Below are 20,403 nucleotides of genomic sequence, written 5' to 3' on the forward strand. Positions count from 1 at the left end.
ATTGGTTCTTATTTTTCTCCATTCCCCTGCCCTCCCTTCAATCCTCCACCCTTCCCTATTTACAGACTTTGTTTCCATTTTTTCCTTATCTCTTAATTTTTCTTTTCCCTTCTTTGCTTTCCCCAACCCTTCCCACTTCCCCTTTAGACCTTTTTTTTTCTATTACACAATATCAAGTATTCATTTTGATTCTTATTTACACTTTTAGTTTATCACACCAGAAAAACCATTCGGCATTTCCAAATTCATTCCTAGAAGCAAGTGTTACTTTGATTCCAAAACCAGGGAAAAACTCAACCAAGAAGACTATAAGCCAGTCTCCCTAATGAACATAGATGCAAACTCTCAGTAAGATACTGGTCTTACCCTGTCTGGTCTTTAGATGTTGCCTTCTGATCCTTCTGCTTTCCTGCAGGTAATCAGATTACCCATTTTCTGAAGACAGGTCCCATCATCTTATGTGCTGAAGTCCTTGCCAGAGCTTCTCATAGTGATGTTTACCACAGGTCTGTGTCTTCCAAACTTGACCCCAGTCTCCTGGTCCATCAGTATTCTCAGTGTTCCTTGATTTCCATCTCTCTCTCTCTGTCTCTCTCTCTGTCTGTCTGTCTCTCTCTCCCTTCCCCTCTTCCTCCCTCCTTCCCTCCCTATCTCTACCCTCTCCCTCGTCTCTTTATTTCCGGTTTTTCTTCTCCACTTTACCCTGTACTGGGAAATTAACCCACGGCCTTCACACTGAGCCAAGTCCCCTGACCACCTCCTTTGTGATAAGGTCTTTCTAAGTTGTCCAGGCTTGGCTCCACTTGTAATACTCCTGCTTGAGCTTCTCAGGGACCCTGGATTGTAGACATAAGGCGTCACACCCAGATTTCCGCTCTTGACTACGGAAGTCAGAGGATGTACCTCCATTCTGCCACCTGCTCAGACTTGTCACACTGCCACTTCTGCTCCACCATAGCTGATCTGTCTGGTGCTAGGTCCTCAGCTAAAAGTTCTGTGCAGTAAAGTGGCTGCACCTCATCTGCTTTTGGATTCCAAAATATGTTTCATGATCATGACACAGCCCCCTGAGTTGCTGCACCCAGGGGGAGAAGAGTGAGAGGCTGGGCTGGGCAAGGGCCAAGGACCAGTTGCCCCATTTTTTTTGTTGTTGTTGTTTCCTTCCTTACAGGGTTCTCTTCCCAGTGTAGGGAAGGCTTTCCTTAGTCCTTGGCAGCGGAAAACTTAAATCATCTCAAACGTCTTACTCACTGAAAGTTTATAACACACTAATCCTATGTCTCTTGCTTTTGCTTCTTTTCTATCAACGCATTTTGATCTTTCCAAATGAAATCTTTGAGTTTCTCAAGTTTTTTTCCACAATAATTAGAAACCTCAGAAAATCTATTTGGAATACTAAAAACTGAAAAGGGATCCTTCGTTTTCATCTGTGTATATTGAAATCTTTGAGTTTCTCAAGTTTTTTTCCACAATAATTGACCTCAGAAAATCTATTTGGAATACTAAAAACTGAAAAGGGATCCTTCGTTTTCATCTGTGTATTTTCTTTCCTTTGAAACAATGGATGTTTCAGGCTCAATAAATGAAAAGAAGGAAAAAATTGTGGAAGTGAGGAAAAACACACATACAATCATCTTAAGAGTAGAGGACATTTTTGTTCGGTCGAAATTTCTCACCAAATCACTTCATGTGCTTTGGCTAATATAAAAAATAAAAAACTTTTAAAATAGAATGAGCTACTATAAATCTTTATTTCTTTTATTTTCCTTACTATCTCCCTTTTTGTGAATTGAAACATGGAAAATAATGCTCTTGATATAATATCATTGATTAGAGGATTTAGTAAACTCTGGAATTTAAACGGAAACATTTTCTAAGAATTGTGAATATGAATATTTAATATTTATCTATCCATTCCACAGATATTTGTCATGGAGTTACTGTGCCAGGAGTTATTCTAGTGTTAGAGACATGGGGGTTAAGTAAAATCAATACAGACACTGCCATCTTGGAGGTTGCTATATTTCAGAGGAAAGACAGTGAACAAACATCTTTGGGATTCTTTCTGGTAAATAAATGAAAGTCATCATGCCAGACACACAGTAGAGTTGGCACTGGCTTCCCAAGCGTGGGAAATGACTCCAGTCAAAAGTTTCATGATAGGAAAAACTTAGCACGAGCCTTCAAGGAACAGAAAGAACACCCGTGAGGCTAAACAATACAGAGAGATTGGACAGTAGAAGATGACAAAGGGGAAGAGGTGAGCTGTAACTAAATTATCCATGGATTAAGGGGTCATGTTCAGAATTTTATGCTACTTTTCAAGTCTAAGCAGGAGTTCTTAGTTCACATTAGCTCAGAAAATGATGTTGTAAGAGTTACATTTAAAATATTTTTTAAGATCACATGGGAGAAATAGAATAAAAATTAATAATGAGAATAATAAAATCATTTTTGTGGTATGTTATAGAGGTTCAGTTCACAAATAATTGTAGTTTCATGATAAAGAGAAGACAGATAGTTTGAAACATTTTCTAGTACAATACAGTGGTATCTTGATTTATGAATGATTTTGTTTGGAAACAATTTAGTTTGCAAACAGAATGTTCGGCACAATTTTGTTTTTCTTTGGGAATTCTGCATCAGGTAATTAACATGGCCAAAGCCATCTTTCCCACATGAACATGGTCATGTTTTCCAAAATCATGGAACAAATTAAGTTAGTAAACTAAGGTACCAATGTAATAGTAGGCCTTCATAATAGATTGGATGAGAGGAGTAAAAAATAATGAAAAAAATGACAGGTCAGTGGATTCAAGAACTGCAACCTTCCTATTCATCACCGCATTTTTGTTATATAGCAGTTTCTGAAATATTGCAGACATACAGTAGAAATCTGTTGATGTCCAACTGATTGAGACTCTGTCCTTGTACTGACCAGAAAACACTGGGAAGGAAGTGGATTCACAGGTTAATACCATTCATTCAATTTTAGACAAAGGGAATTTGAGATACCTGTCTTATTCGAGAAAATGGATTAAGATACTGAATATACAAGTTTTCAACTGAAAAGACAGATCTTGCTGGAAGATACTGATTTGGACATCATCAGTGGCAAAGAAAGATAAAGGATGACTTAATAAAAGCATATTAGAATGAGAAGGGAAGAAGGCATAGAAATCCACACTAGGGGACACTAATGTTTAAAACTCAAGCCACACTAGCATCAAGGACACAAAAACTAACAAATGCTGACAAGTTTGGGGGGGAGCCTTTACACCATTGATAAGAATGTAAACTAGTACAACTATGCAAATTAGTATGACTCCTCAAAAAATTAAAAATAAAATTTTCATTTTATCTATCTATACCTTTCCTAGGTATTTTTCCTAAAGAGTTAAAAACATCATACTAGTATATAGTGATAAATGCATACTCATATTTATAGCAGGAATTCACAAAAGGTAAACTATGGAAATAGCCTAGAGCCCATCTACAGATGGATGAAAGGTTAAGAAAATATGGTATGCAGTACTCTTACAGTGGAATTTTACTCAGCCACGAAGAAGAATGAATTCAAGTAATTTGCAGGAAAATGAATGGATCTTCAGTTCAAAATGTTAAGTAAAATAAGACAGATACCAAAGGTAAAATATCACATGGTTTACCTTAAGAAACTCAGAATATAAATAAACTAAAATAGAGAGATGGTAGAAAAAAAGGAAGCAGATATTTTAAATTTGGGGAGCCAATCAAGGGACACAGAAGAGAAAGAGAATAGGACCAAAGCTAACAAGATTATGTATGTAACATTATATATATTTGAGGACCAATTTTCCAAGATGAATGTAATTATTACATATCACAAACATACACCAATAAAACTAATAAATAAACTCAGGCAGAAGAATGTGATTCATCTCCAGCAGATCTTTCTGATGGTGAATTAGTGTGTCTTACTAACAAGCCTTAGAAACTTAAAGTTGAAATACCAAAACCAGATAAACATTTAACAAAAAAGAAAACTAAAGATCAATATAATTGATAAGCGCAGATGCGAAAATCCTAACCTGAATTGAAAATAACCTTTCTCCAAACCCACAGAAAAGTTCTAAATTCTAAAATTAAGTTCTTATTTTTTGTATTCTGTACAAAAGAAAAAATAAATTTAATTATCTTTAAAATGGAAAATATGTAATCCTTCCACGTTCATGGAACTCAGACCAAATAAACATTTTTCAAATCATCTTTTTTTACAGTTTTCAAATCTTTTCACATGAAAGTATTAAAATGAGGCTATGAATCACTCATAGTCAAATAATTTTTAGATTATAACTAAATGATATCCGGATAACAGCTTGTATAACCCTATGTTCAGATTGAAACTTTTCTTCCAAGGTATGCAAGATTTCATAACATTTAATTATACAATGTATTTTTACTAAATTGCATCAAAGCCCATTATATGAAACTTGAATATAACAAAAGCAAATATATATTTAAAAATAAATGTCCAAAACTCAATTTCTATTAGTCTAATTAAACACAAAAGTTGATTGATGTATAAGCCATAGAAACCACCCATGAGCCATAGCTAATCACTGTCTTAATGTTATTTTTAAAATCTGGACTTGTGAAAGGAGGGGGTCTGCTGTACCCTTCTGCTTCCCCTAGGGATAAGGGGTGGTGATTGATGTTCTAGATGGGTATCAGTCACCTGGGTGAGGGACCAAGGCCTTGGCTCAGCCTTTCCAGGAAAATCCCTGACCTCCACCCTTGCTGAGAATCCTATACACTTGCTATGTGACTTGCTCCCCCATTTGACCCCCACTTAATCAATATTTCCTGGATGACTGTACTTATGATCTTATTGGTTGGTCATGGTTTTGCCCCACCTTGTACTTTTCCATTGAGTCTTATAGTTTTGTCCCACTTTGTGCCTGCCTCCCCACATGGCTTTGCTGTATTAAACATCAGTGAGGTGAGCCAGCAGCCCATTTTCCTGTCCTTCTTCTGTCTCTCTTAGACAGAAGCTTTCTTTCCCTCAATTTTTCCTACTCTTAAAAAAATAAAATAAAATAAAATCTGGATTTATGTCTCTATTTCTCCTACTTTTATCGAAACCAGAAAAGAACACTGTTTAAATTTTCATTTTTTTTTCTTCATTTGCTGGTTATGTTCTGTCTTCATCCCAATCTCACTTTTGTTCCTTTTTGGATGCCTCCCACCTTATAATTATCATTTAAACCATCCATTACATTACCTACTAGCCAACAGAATAAATAATAAAATTCCTCCAAAATAGTAATATATAACATTACATTCTTAGATAACTTTGATTTCCTAATATAGGGAAAATTCTTTCCTTCATGCTTATTTGTTTCAGATGAAAATATATATATATATATTAGTGCACGCAACTAAAACTCTTGAATTTCCAAGTGAGATTTGTTTACATACACACTCTTAAGCTCTTCTTAACATCACCAGGAATTTAAACAGTAATTTGACATACTACACCATCCATCATATATCATTATGTATTAGCAGCCATTTTGAAATAAGTCATTTGAAATTCTTGCCACAATACAAGAATAATTCTACTCTACATATAACAATATATTAAAGTTTCAAGGGCTTTGTCCAGTTGGAGACTGTTCTTCTCCAGTGTCACTGCTCTCTAAAGGAGAGCACGTTCAACTCAACCATTAAAGATATAGAAGCCAAACTCAACAACCTTTTGATGTTTCCAGACTCAGAGTCTAAATTCTGTATAAGAAGATTCTTTTACATTCTGAGACAGAGAACCCAAAAGTAAAATAACGATACTCTGTCCTGGGCTAACTCTTTAGGTCTTCATGGTACCACCAAACAGTTTACTTTAGGCCAACCATCCCCAACCTTTTTGACCCTAGGAATGGGTTTAGTGAAAGAGAATTTCTCCATGGACCAGGAGTTAAAATGCAGTGAGCAGGGCAGGGGGATGTTTTCAGAATACAGTAATCCAAGCACTGTATTGCATTTTATACAAGCCTATTATTGCCTTGTAATGTATAATTAAATAATTATACAACTCACTACAATGCAGAATCAGTGAGTCCCCTGAGCTTGATTTCCTGAAACTAGACAGTCTTACCTAGGGGTGATGGTAGACAGTGACACCCAAAGTGCACTGCTTATGTCTAGTCTACTCCATAATTTCACTGTGTTTGCTGTCAGTGTAGAAAACCCTGTTCATAAAAGTAGGATGCCTCAGGCTATTCTGCCTTGATTTTAATCTAGATCATATGCAGACCCGAAGTTGTCTCAGAAACACTTTTAAGGCCACCATCATTTGTGAGTTCAAGCTGTTGATCTTCTTCTACAATGGCCAAAGTCAATTCACCAGCCTATTTAGGTATGTAGGTTATGAATCCATTCCTTCCTAGTTCAGGGATCTTTTGTGCTTGGGATGTAAAGCTCAAATTCGTTTGAAAGCTGAAATAGGTGATCAAGTACCATCTAGGAAAAAGAGAGCCTTGGCCCAGTCTCTTTCAAGATCTCTATTAATATTTGAAACACATCAAAAATCCCAGTGTTAGTTCATCAACTCCATAATTCTAGTTTGGCTTTAAATGTAGCTACTTTATCTGCTAAGTTGAACACAATTGTTGTTCTCCCCTGTAAGACTGAGTTCGCTGAGCAGGTTCAATATGTCCCACAAGCAAGCAAGTTTTGTGGCCTATTCTGTGTCACTGAAATGCACTTCCAGTGGTGTCTGTTTTTATAAAATAAATCTCTAGAGTGGCTTTCATAACTCAAAAATTCTGGATCTACCTTTAGAAACTATCTCATTTCTGAAGATGTGTATGTTGTGTCTGTCTCCTCAGAGCTGCATGAATAAATGTGAGTTAAGAACATGTGCTTTAATATGGTTTTAATCACATGCCACGAAAAGTTCTTAAGTTCAGGTGACCTTTTTTTTTGGATAGCTGGCATAGATTCATATTAAGTGACCTCTTTGACTTGCATAGTGAAACCAGAAAGCCATCCAGTCACAGCAGCCACTTCATTCATGGATGTACAGACACAAAATGACTGATTCAGTTTTCCCGATATGTAGTCTATGGCCATACCACCCTGAATGTGCCCAGTCTCATCTTGTCTAATATGTAATCATGCAAAGATCCAAATAGTTTTGCAGCGATGGTGTTGGTTGGCAACAAAAGTGTATAGAACATATCCTTGTGAAAAAATATATAGATATAAATCACACAAAAACATTGGTAAACTGATCAATTTTGATTGCTACCATGGTGGCTCATTGATCTTTTCTAATAATTATGTCTTAATATTTTCTGATATTTCATCAGTTCATCTAGTTATGGTGCTAGCCAAAGAGGAACACAGCCTCTTTTTTAACTTCAGCCTCTTCTAAAAGTTCATGACACGTGTCCTTAGCAGCAGAAAGGATCAACTCTTCATTAATACTAATTAGTTCGTGGTTGAATGATTATCAGAGGGGAAACATATGATGAAATAGTGGGCTTCAGTAGTTGCATCTGTTCTTCATGTTCACAATTTTTTCTTATGGAAAACCACAAAGGTTTGTCTTTTAATGCAGGGTGCTGGGTTTCCACATAGCAAGCAATTTTAAAGCTTTTATTGCTTTATTGGATAGCTGATTGCCACATATTTTAAAAAGCAGGCTTGAAGAAGGTAAATCACCTGTTGGAATGAATCCAAGTAGGATTCCTGGTATGTTGTTTCAACTATAACTTTCCATCTGATATCTCATAATTGAGTTTTTCTCTCTTTTCAAAGAAGCTCTCCAGTGATGTTTGTTTTTTACTCATTTTGACTAGGTTTAGCTTGTGGGTTTACCAAACTGTAACTGAGACAAGTATACAGTGCAGGAAAGCTATAATGAACATTCTTGGCAATATCAACTCTTATCAAGCCCAATTTCAGTAGTATTATTTTTAAGTAGATATGGTTTGAAATTGTGCCTGTGTAAGAACACCAGGAAATATCTATTCATTTTTTGTATTGCTTGCAATTATAGCCATGAATATTACCCAACATTTTATCCTCTCTACTCTCCTGCTCTTATCACTCTATGAAATTTGTTCCAATTTCCTAACACCAGGATTTCTTATATTTCACTCAGAGGGGAAGGAGTCAATAGTAACATAAAGAGCGCCCTTAGTTAATCTGTTACTTTCATTGTGAAGTGCTCCAGGTCTCATAAGATGGCTGGTTTCCTTGATGGTCCTTGGGCCCCACACCTCCACAGTAATCTTATAATTACAGCATCTTTAAGAAAATGATGCTAATTAGCTTACAAATTGATAATGTGAGGTCAGAAATATCTAGGTATAATTAATTACAGTTATTACCCTAAAATTTCTACCCATCAACATTGCCACCTGGACAGATGGAGATGCAAGGCTTGCATATTGTAACTATGAGCAACTGATGCACCCTAGATACTCGGCTTTTCCCCATCAGGGAAATAAGTGAGAGGAGTGGAAGCCAGATGATTTATACCAATTCTACTTTTCTCTTGGGAGTAGAATGCACATCTACAGAGAAATATGTTTCCTCTCCCTTACAGAGAATGACAATGAGCTGTCTTTTAATTTCCACCAGAAATCTGGTTGAACAATGTGGTGCTAATTGAGCTCAGTTTTTATTTTAATCGGCGCATGTTTTTACCTAAGTTCTATTCAGTATCAAGTAAGGGAATATTGAAGCTTTTAACGAATGTGAAAAAAATTAGCCTCTGGTACATATTAATATAGATTTTCATTCTAATACCATAAAAATACATTCTCAATCTTTGGTATACACTTATTTTTCAAAATGGAGAAGTGATCCGGTTGCTAAGATATCTGGATGATAACAGGAACAAAGAAATATAGAGACTGGCTAGGAACCTAGGATGAATGCTAATTCTGGATATTTCCCAGTGACTCATTCTTGGGGATTGACTCTTATAAAACATGAAGCTGAAATGTTTGAACAGTATATTTTGCTTTCTAACTATTCTTATCTTTGTTCCATACAAGTCACACATACCCTCAAATGTTAAAACCTCCAAGAAGGATTAAAAGCATAAAGAAGAAACCATACTACAATGCAAGTGGTCTACACTGTCATCTTGCAAAAGGTGTCTCTGGGATGTGAATTTACTTTTTAGGGTTGGCTGGAGAGTTTGTTTGTCTGAGCTTTTGAGGAGGAGTAGGCTTTTGTATTTTAGTTGAACCTATGGTCTCACACATACTAAGAAAGCACTCTAACACTCTAACCCAGCCCTTCCTCATGATTTATTTTTTAACTATAAGACAATTATCTTCAAAGCAACTCTGAATCTAAAACTCTGTAATTCCATAATTGCTTAATATAGATAAATTTTAGTATCTGTCTTTAATGGATATAGTAGCAAAAATATTGATAAAATTTTGATAGGGGGCCAATAAATATAAATCATTATGTTTTATAGTACATTGTTTTCACACACACATTTGGTAAAAACAGAGAGAGAGAGAGAGAGAGAGAGAGTATGTGTGTGTGTGTGTGTGTGTGTGTGTGTGTGTGTGTGTGTGTGTGTGTTAGTTCTCAGAATTCTAATTCCTTAGAAAACCTTTTTATTGGTAGGACAAAATACCTAATATTTGCAATTTAAAGGAGGAAAGGTTTATTTTGCTGTCACAGTTTTACAGGTTTTGGTCCATAGTCAGCTGGATCTAACGCAGAAACATTATAGTGGAAGTTGTTCGACTTCCTGGTGGCCAGGAAGTGTGGAACAAGGCAACAGCCCTGAGGGGGAGAGTCCAGAGAAGAAATCTGCTCTCCAAGGTCTTGTCTGCATTATGACCCATGCAGACACACCCAGGGGTATGTCTTGGTAATCTCTAGGCATCCCTAAAGCCATCAAGTTGACAGTCAAGCTCTTCGGTCAGAAGTCCTATGTCTTTAAATCCCATCTACATGTAAACCATCTCCACTTTAGACTCACTTAATTTTCTAAGTAACATTTCATGTGATATCTAAACAGCATCTACATTTCAACATAAATATATAAGCCCAAAGTCTTACTCTCCTTCCCCAATGCCACAAACATATTAATCCCAATAAATAACAACTCTAGGCCAGGCGTGGTGGCTCACTCCTGTAATCCCAGCACTTGGGAGGCTGAGGCAGGACGATTGCTATGAGTTTGAGACCAGCCTGGACTGTATAGTGAGTTCCAGGTCAGACTCAACTACATAGTGAGACCCTGTCTCAAAAAAAACAAATAACAACTCTATTTTTTAAATTACTTAGCATTCCCTGAAGGAAGAAAACATTCCTAATACACCACATGCAAACCATAAGCAAACCCCTGTAACTCTACTTTTGAAACATACAAAATCAGATATCTTGTACAGGTCTCTCTGCTTCTGCATTTGACTCCTCTGAAGCCCACTCTAGAGCAAGCAGATCATCCTTTTCTCATGTAAGACAGGTCATCGGCTCCTCTGCCCAGAACTATCCAATGGCCTCCACTCTGAATTAATAGCCAGTTCTTGCCAAACCTTTCTGCTGAACTCATATAGTTGGCTTCCTGCCTCTTCTTTGACTTCATCACTCTCCATTCTTATCTTATTCATTGTGCTCCAGCTACTGATTAATTTCTCTTTATGACACTTAATCATAGCATGTATTTACTTATTGTCTCTCTATATGTATATCTATTTATCTAACTGGAATGTCAGTTCTTGAAACTCAGGGGTTTTATTGTGTGTCCTGATATACCTTCACAGACGGGAACACTGTCCAAAAATAGTACATCATCAAAAAATGTGGCAAAATAAATAAAATGGCTGATATCTCACACGGTTTGTGTTGTGCACACACATCTTCTGTGAACTATAAAAGAAGAACAGATTGTTAAAGATTCTGCAGCAGCTTATATTTAAAGGACTGATGTCTTTGTTATATAAAGAATTTCATACAAATAAATAAGAAAAACACAAAAATCAGAATAATATCTAAAGGCATTACACAGTGGCCCCCTAAATTCTCAGGGGTCAGCCCTGCAAGAGCCCCGTGAATTGTTTATAACTGCAAATTTCAGGTTATAGTCAGAAAATGCCTATAGATACCTATACCTACTTTTATAGTTTACATCCTACGTGTGGTACGTCTCCCAAAGTTACATAATTTAATAAAATGCTGTCCTAACAAAGCTTAGAAGATGCAGGGCATTTCTTAGGGCTCTTAGGGCTTTACGAAGAACACCAAGAACACTTGATATAGCTACATATGATACAGGATGCAAACTGTTGCGATATGGGAATGCGGGTGCATCTGCTGTAGATGGGTTAAAGGGCAGCAGCCAATCAGCAGCAAGGAGAACTGAACTACACTCCTGGATAGGCTATTTGCAAACCTCCCTCCCAAAAAACAGTTGCAAATCCTTTCATGTGGTTTGCGTGAACAATTATTAGATTCCAAGGAAAAATCTGCAAGTAACTGAGGCTGCAAACTCTGACGCGTGACTTCACAAGGGTTTTTTGTTTGTTTGTTTGTTTGTTTGTTTGTTTTTTGAATTACCAGGGATTCTCGAACTCGGGAGCTTGCGCTTGTGAGGCAGGAGCCAAAACCACTGAGTTAAATGCCCAGCCCTATATTATATTCTGTGCTGTGTTTTTTTTTTTATGTTTTATGCACATCTGTGAACTTTTCAAGTACTGCACCACCTACCATGAATACCTTTTTGCCCCTTCTTTATCTTGCAAGCTCTCAACAATTCCTTTAAATCCACATTAAATAATACCTCTTCAGTGATGGTTTGAACAAAAGAAACAAATGTAATAAAATGTAAAGTAATACAATGCAAAAATAAGACACCAAATAATTTTCATTCATTAAAATACTCATTTCAAATATGATGTTGCTCAGGATACATTAAAACTAATAGCTTCATATATAATCCGGTGTTGAGATGGGAAATTGTAAACCATTTTTGTTAAGCAACTTAATATATTCTTATATACTTTTGAGTATACTTATTTGAACGATGTGGAAAATTATTAGAACAAAAATAATTCAGAAAACTCCATATTTATTGTCTGTTGTGATATATAGATACACAAAAAACACTATTCTGATATTAAAATATGCTTGTCTTAACCACTGTCTCATCATGGAGACACTCTACCCAATACCCACAAACTTAAAAAAAGAAAGGTTAATTTTGGCTTATGTTTTCCGCTTATCGTCGGCTAGCTTCAAAGCAAGAAGGGCATGGTGAAAAGTCTAGCAGAGGTAAGATTACTTACACCATAGCACCAAAAAAGCAGAGAAACAAGGAACAAGAACACATCCTTCCACACCATACCCCAGTGACCCACCTCCAAAGAGGCCTCACGTACCAACAGCACATTCAGGCACTGAACTCACCAGTGATTGAACTCACCACTGAGTGGAACACACCTTGGATCTAGTCACCTTCCAAAAGCCCCTCCTCTGAACACATGAGGCCTTTGGAAGAAATCTACTAAACCATAAAATAGAGACCCAGACTCTATTTAAACTTTGTGAATTATGCTGTTACTACTTCTTACTGCATGATCTTGCAGACTTCATTCATTGGCACTCCTATCCAAAAAGTCCCACACTTACTGCAGTAGATCCCATGACCATATAGCCTTCCAGAGATACAGCACCATTTTTTCCTTCTCTTAAAGGTAAATGACATCAGCAGTTGCGTCATGGCAATCATCAGTGTATGATGATGATGTCCAGCTAGCTGAAAGACATACATCTATATGTATAACACCCTGGCAACTGAAGGCAGGGAAACCTCTCCTATTAGAGATAGCACAACTTTTAAGGGAAAGCATGGCCCAAAAATTATTGCAGATTTTGCTAGAAGTTTGGGTGGAAGCCAAGAAAACTGTAGATTCAGCACACCAATGGCTACTCAGTTAAAGAACTGATCTAAAGGGTTCAATGAAAATCATTGTATTTCTAGAAACACTTAAGCCTCTACACACATAAAATATCACAAAATTCTAATTAGATCAGATGCACCCTCTAGTTTCATGGACTATACAATATTTCCAAATCATGCGGTAGGACTTGGAAATCTAGCTGTTCTACACTTCTGGTCTTTATTAAACCCTCTGCCTGTTGCTTTGGAAAACACACTGAGTTATAGTTCTTTGGATGCCTAGGGGACATAAGACACCATATTAATTATAGTGGATTATTATTAAATGCATTGTTTCAGAACCACATCTGTAGACAGATTTGCTTACACTTTGCAGGCATGCCCAAACCTGTTCTGCCTGATTCCTTTATAGCCTGTGGATTTGCTTTCTTTCAAAGCACATAAGCAGGAAAAAAAAATGATCATATGCTTTCTCAAAAGGAAAGTGTTAGCAGGTCTCTACCAAGGAACAGAATCATGGAGTACAATTTTTTTCAAGATGTAAAATGATCAGTTGGAAGAGTAAATGTGAAATGATAGCCAAGAAATTTTGGTAAAAGAATTTTAAGAAGGTTTTCACTACAATAAATCAGAACTACAATATTGCACATGCAAACAGCATGATATTAGTGCAGGAACTGAAAATTAGAGAAGACAAATTAATTTAACACCCTAGGTACAGAAATACCTGTATTTTGTATGAATACTGTGTGCTGTCGGGGGAGAAGGGTAGGGTGATATTTCAAATCAGAGAGGAAAACAATCAGGAAGTGGCAATCAGAAATTGCATATATATTTAAAAGAAAATAAAATTGGATTCTTATACTACAATATAGACAGCTAAGATTCCAGAAAACATAAACATTTTTTAAAAATAAAGTAGTAGACTTAAAGAGAGCTCTGTAATATTCTTATAGTTTGACAGCTTAAAAATATAGGGCTGGGGATTTAGCACAGTGGCACCATGCCTAACTCACAAGAGCAAGGTCCTGAGTTTGATGCCTGGTACCAAAAAAGAAAATATATGTATATGTGTGTGTGTGTGTGTGTGTGTGTTTGAGACAGGGTCTCACTATGTAGTTCAGACTGGCCTTGAACTCACTGTGTAGCCTAAACTGGAAGACCTACATCTCTACATTCAACTGACTTTTCTTAAGTGTCAAGGCAGTTAATGACTCTCTTCAACTTAAGGCACATGTATCCTAATACAAAGAAAAAAAGCATACCCCATACTACCTACAAGAATTAACTTGAGGGCAGGGGATTTGGTTCAGTGATTCCACCACCTGCCTTGCAAGTGCAAAGGCCCGAGTTCGATCCCCAGTACTAAAAAAAGAATTAACTTGAAATGCAATAGAAATCTGAAATAACTAAAATTATAAAACTTTCTGAATAAGAAATATAAATTTTAGCAACCTTGGATTACTTAAATCTTTCATACATAGGACACAAAAAGCACAAATTATGAAATACTGACAAATTAGGTTATGTAAAACTGGCTGTTAAAATACAGTATTAAAACACTATCAGTGTCTTAATAAAAAAAAGAAAGAAAAATCAATCCATATCCTGGGAGAAAATGTTTGCAAAGCATATATAAAAAAACTTGTAATCATAAAAATATACAAATCTCTTAATCAAAAATAATACAAAAACTCAATATTTAAATGGTCACTAAGTTTAAAGAGATAATGTAATAACTAAAAGAAAATATACATGACAAATAAGCCAAGGAGACATTAAATATTATTATTAGTCATTAGAAAAATGCATATGAAACACAACATGATACTACTACATATTCATTGGAGTGAATAAATTTCAATCAACAAATAAAGCCAATTTTTGGCAGGTATGAGGAACTCCTGGAACTGAAATCAACTACTGGTGATAATGCAAAATGATACAGCTGTTTTGGAAAACAATTTGTCAATATTTTATACAGTAAAATATACACTTACCATCTCAAATTCTATTGCTACATATTTACCTAGGAGACATGAAAATACATTTCTACACAAAGACCTGAATTTAAATGACCATAGATGCTTTCTTCATAATATGTACCAATTAGAAACAATTCAAATATCAGTCTTTTATGGATAAACAGACTGTAGTATATCCAACAATGGGATATCAATAAGCAAGGAACCTCCTATTACTTAACAATAGTCTCAATACAAAAATCTCAAAATACTGTGCTAAGTGAAATAAGTAAAAAAAAATACTGTAGGTTCAAAAATTTATACAAAAATTTATACAAAAAATTTTAAACGTCAAAACAATACTGTTAAAGAAAACACTTCTCATGTTCATGGAATGGAAGATAGAATGCTGTAAAAGTATTCATGATACTTAAAACAATTTACAGATTTAATACAGTCCCTGTCAAAATCCCACATATCTTCAATATAAATAAAAATAGTAATCCTAAAATTCATAGAGAAACGTAAAATACTGCAAATATTCATAGCAATCAGAAGAACAAAGCAGATGTTGATTTTTAAATATATCATATGGCTATAAATAATATGAAACTGGAAGGATGGACATGTAGACCAATGGAGCAGAATAGGGAACCCATAAATAAGCCCAACAAGATAGTCAGCTATGCCAAGAATACACAATGAGTAGAAGACAATCTCTTTAACAAATAGTGTCAGGCCGGGGATTTAGCTCAGCTGTTGGTGGCCTGCCTTGCAAACGCAAGGAACCGAGTTCAATCCCCAGTACTAAAAAAAAAAAAAAAATGGTGTCAATCCCCAGTACCAAAAGTAAAAAAACAAAAACAAATGGTGCTGGTAAAACTGAGTGTTCACATGCCAGAGAATGAAAATGGTGCCTTATCTTACAAAACACATAAAAATCAACCAAAAGTGAATTAAATGCTTAAACATTACATGAGACTATTAAGCTTCTAGAAGAAAACAGAGGGAAAGTTTGATGATATTAGTCTTGGCAATGATTTAATTTTATAGAAATGACACTAACAGAATAGAAAACAAAATCAAAAATAAAATGAGACTACAAACTAAAAGACTTCTACATAGCAACAGAAACAACCCACAGTGAACAAGAACCCTACAGAATGAAAGAAAAATATTTGCTATTCATATATATCACGAGGTGTTAAGAACCAAAATATCTGAGGAATTGTTGCAGTGCAATAGCAATAAATAACCTGATTATTAAGTGAACAAAGGCTTGAATAGACATTTCTCCAAAGAAGACATGCAAATGCTGAATAGGTATATGAAAAATCAGGCAATGCCATTCATTATCAGAGAAATGGAAATTAAAACCACAATAAAATACACTTCACATCAGTCAGGAAGGTGATTATCAAAAAAAAAAGCAACAAGTGTTGGTAAGGATGCAGAAAAAATAGAACACTTGCAAAATGCTGGAGGTCATCAAAAATACAACATAGAGGTTCCTCACAAAGTTAAAAGTAGAACTACCTTATGATCCAGCAAACTGCTTCTGGATATTTATATTTGGAAAAAAAAACTGCAATCAGGAACTTTAATAAATATTACCATGCCTATGATTAGGGCAGAACTATTTATATAATAGCCAAGATGTGACAACAACCTAAATTTCCATTGACAGAGGAGTGGATAAAGTAAATATTCTATGTATACACAATGAAATACAATAAGGTCTTTAAAAGAGAAGAAAATTATGCAACACCTCACAACATGTATCAGTTTGGAGGATGTTACACTAAGGGAAATAAGTTAATCACAAAAGCTGAATACCGTAATGAGTCCACCTATATGAAGTACCTACTATAAACAAATTCATAGAATCTGAGTGAAATAATGGTTTCCAGGAGTTAGGTGGAGTAGTAAATGAGGAGTTACAAATCAATGGGCATAAAATTTCATTTCAACAAGATAAATATGCTGTACAGATCTGTTGTATTAGTACATCACCTAATGTGAACAATAATGCACTTGCTAGATACTTAAAAACAGTTAAAATGGAAGAGCTTGTGTAAAATGTTCTTACTATGAAAAATTAAAATTTTGTAAAAAGAAATAAAAAAATAAAATAATTGCAGTATTACCAAGTAGACCAATTGTTACCAAGAGCAGGGGGAAGAAATTGACTGTAAAGGAGCTTCTGTACAAACAACAAAGGAGCTTTTGAGAGTCATGCTAATACCCTGTATCATGATTGTAGTTGTAATTACACAATGAATACCTGAGTTCATCAAAACATCAAGATTCACTAAGTCTAATGAATGTAAATCACATCTCAAAAAAACCTAGGGCTGGGGATGCAGCTCAGTGGTGCTGAGTCTGTCTGGCAAGCACAAAGTTGTTAGTGCAATCCCCAGTACCAAAGGGGGAAAAAAACTTTTTCTTAGAGTAGAAAATATAAAACAGAACTGGATAAAGAAGATGTGGTTTTCTATAAAATGGAATACTACTCAGTCATAAAGAATGAGAAATTAGATTCATTCATAGGAAAATGGATACATATTGAGGATATACTCCTAAGTGAAATAAATAAGACAATGTGTAAATACTGAATAGTTTCTCTGGTGTGAAAAACTATAATAGTACACAGATCCTAATGAGATAAATGACAGTGTGAAATAGGAAGAAAAGGGCTAAAGGTGTAGGGAAAGTGGGAAGGGTAGGGGAAAGAGAATAAGGGAAAAGAAAAAAATATGAGAAAATGGAAATGAAGTGTTTGTAAATGGGGAGGAGAGGAGAAGGTGAAGGGAGGGCAGGGACAAGGGGAAAAAAATGAGAACCAAGACCTGTCATGTAGAGGTACAAGATCCCAGTAATGAATGTAATTGTATTGTATACCTAAAATGTACCAATAAACTCAATGTAAATATATATGTCAATATTTGCTGTTTCCATGTTTTTTTACATAGAAAACCCAAGAGAATCTACCAAGAGGTATTAAATTCAATATTGTTGACATTTTAACAAGATTGTCTGAAAAAATATAAAGCCTCCTTGTACTATAATCACTTTAAAAGTGAAACATAACCAAATGAATTTATGATAAAAAATATGAAAGAAAGTGTAGATAAATATCTTCATAAATTCAAACATATACTTATCTGAAAGAACCCCCCAAAAAACATAAATTAAATATTGATTTCTTTCACCACACCAAAACTTAAAATTCCCATGACAAAAGATAATGTATTAGTAGTCTATTGCTGTTTTGCACATTACCTCCAAAACTTTACAGTTTAAAACACAAATATTTATTATCTCACACAGTTTCAAAAGGTCAGGAATCCTGGATGGCTTAGCTCCAGATTCTAGCTTAGAGTTTCTCATAAGTTTGCAGTCAAGGTGTTGGCCAGATTATAGTCTCTGAAGACTCGAATGGGGTGGACAATCTGTTTCCAAAGTTCATTCATGTGGCTGTTTGGCAAGAGACTTCTGTTCCTTGCCATATGGATCAGTGCATAGGGCTACTCATTACATAGCTTCCACCAGAGCAAGTAAAATGTGTATGCATGAGATAGAGGGCCCAGATGTGAGCCACAGTTGTTTTACAACCTACTCTCAGAAATCATATCCTATCACTTTGCCATGGTCTCCTGATTATAAGTAAATCACTAAGTCCAATCCACCTTCAAGGGGAAGAGATTACAAGGTCATCTCACAATACCTGCAAGGAGGAGTCACAGGGAGTAATGCCAAAGACTGCATATTAAAGACACCGTTAAAAATTCAGAGACGATTTGACAAGGATGAATACTTGTAATGCATGTAGCAAAGAAACAGTATCCAAAACACAGAAAAATTTCCAAGAGAGCAAAAAAAAAAGCAAATACTGCAAATAAGAAACTAACAGAGTAACCTAAATATATATTTTTTTCAGATATTTATCTGGAGAGTTACTTGATCTCAATAATAATCAGAAGTAATGTAAATAAGACATAGTTTTTCATGTTTATTATATAGCACAAATAAAAAGCCTATTAATACATGGTAAAGAAGGATGTGAAGACACAGTCTTCACATAGGAATGTGAAATCACTGTAGAAAGCAATCTGACCATTTAAAGTTGATATCAGAAATGCCCTATGTTCCATTTGCTTCTCGGCCTTTTGGCTAACAGCAAGTATAGAAATACCCTATGTCCCAGTACAGTGATACTTCAGTTGTCAAACTCAACTCATTCCAAATTCATGTTCAAACACCGAAAAATTTAAGAACTGAACATATTTCTCCCAAAGAAGCAATAAAAAAACCAAATAAATGGTTCTGAGGATCAAAGATTAAGCCAGCGCTACACGCTCTCTGAATGACACCAGGGCTTACACTGAACAGCACCGCTTTAGGTCTGCAGTGTGAGACAACACACGTGACACCTGTACAGGATTTTCTCAAGCCAGATTTTCAGCGGGACTATCACAAAGTTATGAACACCTGGCAGAATTTTTTTGAACTTTGCTGCTCAAGTAGTACAAAGTTCAAGCTTGGAGCCGATAGACAAGCAAGATTCTGCTGTAATTTAATTGTAAACACACACCTGGAGAAATTGTGCATATGAATAAACAAACATCTTTTCTAGACAAAGAATGTTCTGGGAAGGCGTCTTCATTTTTACAAAATTTTGAAAGCATCCTAAATATTCATCAATAAGAAGATAGATAAAAGTACTATTTAAATATCATAAAGCAAATAAAATAAGTGAAGTGAATCTAATATCACAAAACAACACTGAATAAAAAAAAGTTGTGTAATAATATATAAAGTATATTTACATCCATATAAATATTTTAATATACACAAAGCACATACTGTTTATGGATCCATTAAAATTTTAAACATTTAAAGAATTCCTAATGATACAAAACTCTTGACAATGGTTGAGTTGGGAAGAAATAAAAGCATTTTTACCAAAATTATAAAAACAATTTTTGTTAATTCTAGATAGTGTTATATTGTTATTCATAATTTTCAGTACTCATTAAATATGTCAGAAAATATGCTAATTGAGTGTCTGAGCATCATGCCCTGATTACACAAATGTGTGTAAGATAACCTCCTCATGCCGAAGGGACCTAAGCCCTCAGATGAATGCTCTTTTAGTGCTACAAGGAATCAACTTAAAACTCAATGGCATGAAAAAATACTCAGTTATTCCAAATTTGAGCTAAGGAGCAACAAACACACAAGGGGATCTCTTAAAGTCTAGCTTCTGCAGGGCATAAATTCACTGTACCAAATTTTGTGGATAAAGGAAGCCATATGATCACACCCAGCTTCAAGAAGTGGGAAAGACTGGCTTCTACCCTATTTTTTTTCTTTTTATTGAGTTTATTGGTATATTCTAGGTATACAATACAGTTACATTAATTACTGGGATCTTGTAGTGTTACATGACAGGTCTTGGTTCTCATTTTTTCCCCTTGTCCCTCCCCTCCCTCCACCCCCTCCTCCCCTCCCCAT

This window comes from Fukomys damarensis, unplaced genomic scaffold (assembly GCF_012274545.1).
Source record: "Fukomys damarensis isolate Sample0158 unplaced genomic scaffold, DMR_v1.0_HiC HiC_scaffold_38, whole genome shotgun sequence".
NCBI classification, from domain to species: Eukaryota; Metazoa; Chordata; class Mammalia; order Rodentia; family Bathyergidae; genus Fukomys; species Fukomys damarensis.